Source organism: Rhinolophus hipposideros (assembly GCF_964194185.1).
Source record: "Rhinolophus hipposideros genome assembly, chromosome: 3".
NCBI classification, from domain to species: Eukaryota; Metazoa; Chordata; class Mammalia; order Chiroptera; family Rhinolophidae; genus Rhinolophus; species Rhinolophus hipposideros.
The window spans coordinates 62,806,862-62,814,890 of NC_138049.1; positions in this window are offsets into that span (position 1 = coordinate 62,806,862).

The window sequence follows — 8,029 nt, forward strand, 5'->3', positions numbered from 1 at the left end:
CACTTCTCCTTCCATCACCATATATTTGATCCCCCTTATCCTCATCTCCCACCGCCCACCCCCTTTACCCTCTGGTAACCACTAAACTATTGTCTGTGTCTATGAGTTTTTGTTTCTCATTTGTTTGTCTTGTTCTTTTGTTGTTTTTGGTTTACATACCACATATTAGTGAAATCATATGGTTCTCTGCTTTTTCTGTCTGATGTATTTCGCTTAGGATTATAATATCAAGATCCATCCATGTTGTCACAAATGGTCCTATTTCATCTTTTCTTACCACCGAATAGTATTCCGTTGTGTATGTATACCACAACTTCTTTATCCATTCATCTATCGAAGGACATTTTGGTTGTTTCCATGTCTTGGCCACTGTAAATAAATCTGCAATGAGCATTGGAGCACATGTGTCTTTATGGATAAATGTTTTCAGATTTTTTGGGTAGATACCCAGGAGAGGGATTGCTGGGTCATATGGTAATTCTATTCGTAATTTTTTGAGGAACCTCCACACTGCCTTCCATAGCGGCTGCACCAATCTGCATTCCTACCAACAGTGTATGAGGGTTCTTTTTTCTCCACAGCTTCTCCAACACTTGTTACTATTTGTCTTGTTGATGATAGCCATTCTGACTGAGGTGAGGTGATAGCTCATTGTGGTTTTTATTTGCATTTCTCTGATGATTAGTGATGTTGAGCAATTTTTCATATGTCTTTGCATTTGTATGTCCTCTTTGGAGAAATGTCTCTTCAGGTCCTCTGCCCATTTTTCAATTGGGTTGTTTGTTTTTTTGTTGTTGAATGTCCTTCTTTTCTGTTGCCCATGAGTTCAGTGTAAGCCTGTTTATTTTATTGTAAAATTAAATTAAATTCTTTCTTTTTTTCAAGAGATGATCAGTTCCAAATGTGGCTTCTCATTTAAAGAATTCATTTTTACTATCGCCAAAAACAAAATCCTTTATTTCACTCAAGTGAATCAGTTCCTCCAGTTGGCAGAGAATAATCTGAAACTGATTAACTAAAAGATCTGAGTTGTTATCAAATTGCCTTAGGCAATGTGTTAAGTAAGAAGATGGGGTGACAAAATCACTTTACTGACCAGTCATTTCAGGAAAGGGGAAGAGTACAGAGTACAGAGATCCTATGGGAAAGCATAGGATCTGGGATGAAAAGCACAATTTTTTCTATTTATTAATCATGTGTCCTGAAGAAAGTAACTCAATGTCTTAGGCCCTCAGTTTTGAAATGGAGGTAGCAACCTCTATACCACTTCAAAAGTTGGTTCTTGGAGCAAATGGAATAGTGGATATGAAAATGTGTTGTAGGGCAGACGGGTGGCTCAGTTGGTTAGAGCATAAGCTCTGGGCAACAGGGTTGCTGTTGGCTCATTCCCACATGAGCCAGCGAGCTGCGCCCTCCACAACTAGAATGAAGACAACGAGCTGCCTCTGAGCTGCCACTGAGCTCCTAGGTGGCCGGATGGCTCAGTTGGTTGGAGCATGTGCTCTCAACAGCAAGGTTGCTGGTTCAACTCCCTCAAAGGATGGTGGGCTGCACCCCCTGCAACTAAGATTGAACAACGGCAACTGGACTTGGAGCTGAGCTGCGCCCTCCACAACTAAGACTGAAAGGACAACAACTTGACTTGGAGCTGACGGATCTTGGGAAACTCACACTGTTCCTCAGTAAAGGCCTGGATATACACATTGGTCCCCAATAAAGTCCTGTTCCTCTTCCCCAATAAAAAAAGAAAGAAAGAAAATGTGTTGTAAATGCCAAAGGACTATACAGCTGCAGACTACTGCAATTATTCACCAGCAGGTGAGTGGCTCTGGGGACAAAAGAAGTCCCTGTATTTTGTATTCAGCCCTCAGACCACGTAATGCTGCTGAGGGACCCCCTCTTCCATCCTAGTAGACCTCATAAAGGGCTCCACATGGCCACTGACTTTAGGCCTAGATGATTTCACAGCATTTCCTCTTTTCCCCACAATGTCTGCCCCAGTAATTCTCCTGGACTGTGATAATCAGATCAAACTCCTTCTCGCGAAGTTATACTTGAACCTAGAAGGCTGTGTGTTTCAGTTAAAAACAGACTTGGAAGCGAATAAAAAGTTGCCTTAAACAATTTTACTATGATTCCAGCAGAGGGAGACAGGGCTGCACCCACTGTCCCACAAGAACTGCAGTTTAATTTGAAGGTTTACGACACTAAGAGCTTTTCTTTTTCCCTCCTTTCCTTTCTAAACAGATGATTATCGTCATCATTTTAATGTCTCTTGGTGAAGAAAATACATCGCTAAAGACCATTATGAATTCAACTGCACTTCCAAAACACTTTCAAACTGCGTTTGCATTTTATTGATCACTGGAGCCACAAGGGCATTTGGAAACAACAGCAAAAGACACATTACGAATTCAGTCTCCAGATGCTTCACACTTGTGGTGGGCACCTGACCAGCATGCACCCTGGTTTCCTCCTTCCTGAATCAGACTCCTGGTTTTGTTCAAGCGCCTGTCCTAGTCCCAGTCCAGAGAGGCTCCTGGTTAGTCTAAGCCAATCCAAGCACGTTTTTCCCTGGTGAACTTTGCTAGTCCAGGGTGGACTTACAACTCTCCTTAGCCCAGCCAGACGGAAGGGAAGGGCTTATCCCCCATGCTCTGAGAAGAGGTTTCCCCACTCTCTCTCTCACAGTGAATATGAATGAGGAAGCTTGCCGCTATTGGCAACCATATAGCAACCTTGAGTAAGGTGGCCAGAGGAAAAAGGACACAAAGGAATGGAGAGAAGGAAAGAACGTAGCTTTTTGATGAAACCACTAAATCGAACAACCCTGTAGCCTCGACTTCTTGGTTTGTGAGGTAATACATTTTTGTTTAAGTCAGTTTGAGCCAAGCCTCTACTTTTTTTTACAGATGCAATACTAATAGGGATTGATGGACTCCCCAAGGCCACCCAGTGGTCTTCAGTTCGTTGTTCAGACATCATGGTTGAGAACCACTACTTTTGATTACTTTTCACTTTAAACTATCAATTGGTTTTTCATGGGTCACTTATTGAGGATACTCTTGTCTATTATTTCTGTGCTATTATTCCGTTTTACTGACACAGCACTTTACAAATATTTATTCCTAGTGCTAGATGCAGCTGTAATTTAGAGGGATTATCTTAAAGTGATTGCAATACAGCAAGTCAAAACATGTCCACAACACTGCAAAAAAAAGTAAACAAAGAAAAGTCCAAAGTCACCAAAATGTCCATGACTTTGCTGAAAATACCTTATACTTCATAAGTGCTCCTCTCATGTCTAGACTAATGGAAGGAAAATTCAAGTTATCTAAAATAGCAAACCATGGTGGTTTTAAAAATTAGAAATCTTTGGTGCTGCCTTCCTTTATTCTCTTTTTCTAGGGTGGGGGAATATATATGTGTTTTTCCTTACTGATTCATCATTGCTAGTTCATGCTCATAACCTCTAATTAAATTTAAACTAAAAACCACATTTGAAAAACCAATTGTGGCTCTTGGGAGAAAGAGCTTGCAGAGCAGGAACAGGTGTTGCCTCACAGGAAGGAGACCAAGGTGCTCAACTTCCCAAGGATTTGGGCCAAATATGAAAGTTTATTCAGAAAATCACCAGGTAATTGGTCTAAGCATTCATGAAACATTAATTATTTGACCATAATTATGAAATATAAAGAATTAAAAATGAATTTAATTTTTCAACCTAGAGTATACAAGATCTTGCGTTGGGTGCTGGTGTGATAAAAGAATGAATAAGATGAAGTGATGACATTTATATTGTCCTTGGAAAAAGAAGACTAATAAAGTACATATGAAACAAGGAGTCAACTGTGTTAGACAACAGGTAATTAAATGCTGAACAACAGGTAATTATGTGGAACAGAATAAGCACTATCAGTACAAGGAGAAAGACTGCTCAAGGTGAGTTATTGTGGTCAGGAGTGGTTATTTTATGGAGGAGATGAGCTAAACAGAATGGTTTGGATTTGGGTAAACTTTCAAAGTGAGAAAATTAGGGCAATTATGGTATTGTGCTTAAAAATTAAATCACGCTCATTAAAAATAATTTTTATTTTAAACATTGTTAAATTTTTCATTAAATGTATTAATCTGAAATTGTTACCTATATTTTGGAATATTTCAAAATTAAACAAAGAAATTTAAATGTATTTATATATTTTTTCCTTAGGAAATAAAATCATTGGGCATTTAATAGTTTTATTTATTCATTCACTAAATATTTATTGAGTACCTACTGTGAGCTAGCTAAGGTTCTAAGTGGTGAGCAAAATAGTTATGCCTCACTGATGATTAAGATCTTAGTTGGGGAAATCAATAATAAACAAATAGAAATGCTTTTTTTTAAAAAAGAACAGACACAAAATCTACTTAAGTAGGGTGGTCAGGGAGAGCTTCTCTGAAAAGGCAATGTTCAGTTGAGACTTTAAAAATGAGAGAAGCCAGACTTGCAAAGTGGGGGCCAGAGCTTCATGCACGCTCCCAGGCTGAGTTTGGAGTACCCAGGGGTATCAGGCAGGGCCTTCCAAAAACAGAACCAGTAGGATACAGATCTATCTATCTATCTATCTATCTATCTATCTATCTATCTATCTATCTATCAATCTATCATCTATCAAGCCATCTCCTACTTTATTTCAAGGAATTGGCTTTATTTCAAGGAATCATGTATCCCATGATTGTGGGAGCTGGCAAGCCCCAAATCTGTAGGGAAGGCTGCTAGGACAGAACTCTCAGATAGGAGCTCATGCTGTAATCTTAAGGCAAAATGTTTTCTCCTTCTAGGAAACCTCAGTTTTGCCCTTAGGCCTTTCAACTGATTGGATGAGGTCTACCCACGTGATCAAGGGCATCTCTTTTACATAAAGAGAGCTGGCTATAGAAGTGAACCCCATCTACAAAATACCTTCCCAGCAAGATCTAGATTAGTGTTTGATTAAATAAATGGGTAATATGGCCTTGCCATGATGACACATAAAACTGACCATCACAGCACGAAACCATAACATCTACGTAACACAGTGTCTGGAGTATAGTGAGATGAGGGAAAGAAACTAGATAAACTAGGGAAGCTAGGCAGGGGTCTCAAGGCCAGGATAGAGTATAGCTTTTATTCAAACTCATTGGGAAACTCTAGAAGTGTACTAGCAGGATTGGAGGGTTCATTCACCTTATAATAAAAAAATCTGTATTTTATTCTGTTTGTTGTTGTTTTTTTTAAACATTCAGTAGGATCCAAAATTTAAAAGTAAATTACTCTGGCTGCTGTCTGGAGAATAACATAGGGAATGTATCAGTCAGGTTCTAGTTGAGAGGAAGAAACCACATCAACAATATGAACAGTGAATATTTAACATGAGGAGTTTTTAACTAGGTACAAGGTGGTTAACTATTTAAAAGGATAAAAGGCTCTAAGGTGTGTACACCGGTAGCAGCTGCAGAGAGCAGTTTCTGGGCTGAGGGAAAGGTAAGCAAGGAAGGATCGTAGAAACTTAGAGGAGGCCCTGCGAGGTCTAAGATTCAGACTCTGATGAGAAGACGTAGCTGCTGCAGGCACAAGCTGCCTGCCATTGAAGGGAAGAATAAACTTGCTGCCAGCTGCTCCCTGAAACCATGAGAACCTCAGCTGCTTTGGGGAACACTACAGGGAGCAGCTGCACACCACACCCCTTGCTGCCACCTTAAAAAACAAACAGACAAAAAAACAAGAAGAAATTCTCTTTCCCCTCCTCTATTCTTCTAGACTCTGTGCAGCACTCTCTTTTGGTAGAGCCTAGATTATATTGACTAGCAAAGGAAACATGGGGTTTGCAGAGCCCACCTCTAGCATCACAAGGAGGGCAAAGCAAGGTGAGCTTGAAGCTGAGAGGCAATAAATTGATAATTGACAGGAAGACATAAGGGGCTAGTTAGGAAGCTATTGCAATGGTCCAGGGAAGACTGGTGAGGCCTGGATGAGGGTGTTGGCAGTGTAGTTAGAGAAACGGACTCATTCAAGTTATCTATTGGACATAGCTGCTCAAAAAATGTTAGTTTGCCTCCTTAATCATTCATAAGAAGAGAATATTGACAATAAGAAAATTCCTCAATATGATTCAGGTTCTTGTCCTTACAAAAATAATTCCAAACATGAAGACTTAGTGGCAGTATTTATTAATTCACTTATTGTGTAGTGAAAGAAATGAAAAAGACGTAATAAACGGAGAACTATTCCACGTTCATGAATGGGATGACTCAATGTTTTTAAGATGTCTGTTCTTCCCAAATTGATCTATAAATTCAATGCAATCTCAATCAAAATCCAAGCATGTTACTTTATGGGTACTGACAAACTGATTCTAAAGTTTATATGGAAAGGCAAAAGACCCACAATAGTCAACACAATATTGAAGAAGAATAAAGTTGGAGGACTGACACTACCTGACTCTAAGACTTACTATAAAGCCACAGTAATCAAGACAGTGTAGTATTGTTGAAAGAGTAGACAATAAATCAATGGAACAGAATAGAGAGCTGAGAGATATAGACCCACATAAATATAATGGACAGATTTTTTTTTTTTTTACAAAGGGACAAAGGCCATTCAATGAAGTAAGGATAGTCTTTTCAACAAATGATACCAGGACAATAGGACATCCACATGCAAAAAACAACAACAACCCCACCATGTAGACACAGACATCTATTCATGTAGCAAACATTTATGGATGTCTACTACTTGATAAGTACAGCCAACTATTGTTCTTTAAAAGGGCTTCTTACACTTTGTTAAATGAGCATCATTCTCAACTGTAACAATCTAGGAAGGCCTTGATTGCATCACTGACTCTTTCAACTGAATGGGAACAGAATATGCCATCCCCAAATAAGCCACTTTGGCATATTGATTATTTTGAATTAATGTTGCCATATTGATTATTTTGAGTAACAGCCAGGGCAAGAAGGACACTCTGACCCTCCTTTCCCCCCTGAAAGCAAGAAATGAATCTCCCATGTGAAAGGTACCCTCCCTGTACCATGAGGGTAGAAGGCATCTGCATCCCCAGAGAGAGAATTTAGGACTGAGAAGGCTGTATAAACAAACCTTGTTACTTCTTCATAATTTACTACTCTAAGCCCAAATCTCTTGGTCGTGTTAATTTTTTACAAATTTATTTATTTATTTATTTATTTATTTATTTATTTATTTATTTATTTATGTATGTATGTCTAAAAGGTATAAAAGCTTCCTGCTTTGGTCACTTCTTTGAGTCTCATCTTTTTATGGGGCTCCTGTACACATGAAATTAATTTTTTTCTCCTGTTAATGTGTCCTGTGTGAATTTAATTATTAAATCAGCCAAAGAACCTAGAAGAGAAGAAAGAAAACAAATTCCCTCTTTATACACAGGGGTCTATCAGGCCGATTGCCCAACTGCGGATCAGGTGACTCCTGACTGCCTGGTTTAAGATTCCATTTCTGGGAGAACTAAAACGAATTAAGTCTTGGTTTGGTGAAGTGGGGCTTTGCATGAGTGACTCCATATGGAGCCTGTTGTCCTGTTTTTAACAATAGGTAACAAACAGTCTTCAGGGCTATTGTTAATCATTACTGGTATTTTTCAAACATGTAAAGTCTGATGAAGTTCATAATAGGGATAATATAACTGATAAGAGAATTTAGTTCTTTCTGTGTAAAGACAAAAAAGAAAAAGCCTCTTCCCCCTGGCCCTCCCAACATCAGTCATACAGAAAACGTGCCCAGGTATGGAGCCCTGCGATTCCATGGATTCAGCCACAGGAAGGAGTGGGGGTGGGGAGCTGTCCAAATCCAGTCCTCGGCTAAAGCAAATAATAATGGCAGGAAGCTTAAAATAGATGCAGGGAGGAGTACATTCACATGCATATGGAGCAGTTCAGCACCTCTAACATTCCTCAGTTTAGAAATTGCTTTGGTCCACTTTTACTTACTTCTATTCATTGGACCAGAAAATCAGATCTTTACTAACCT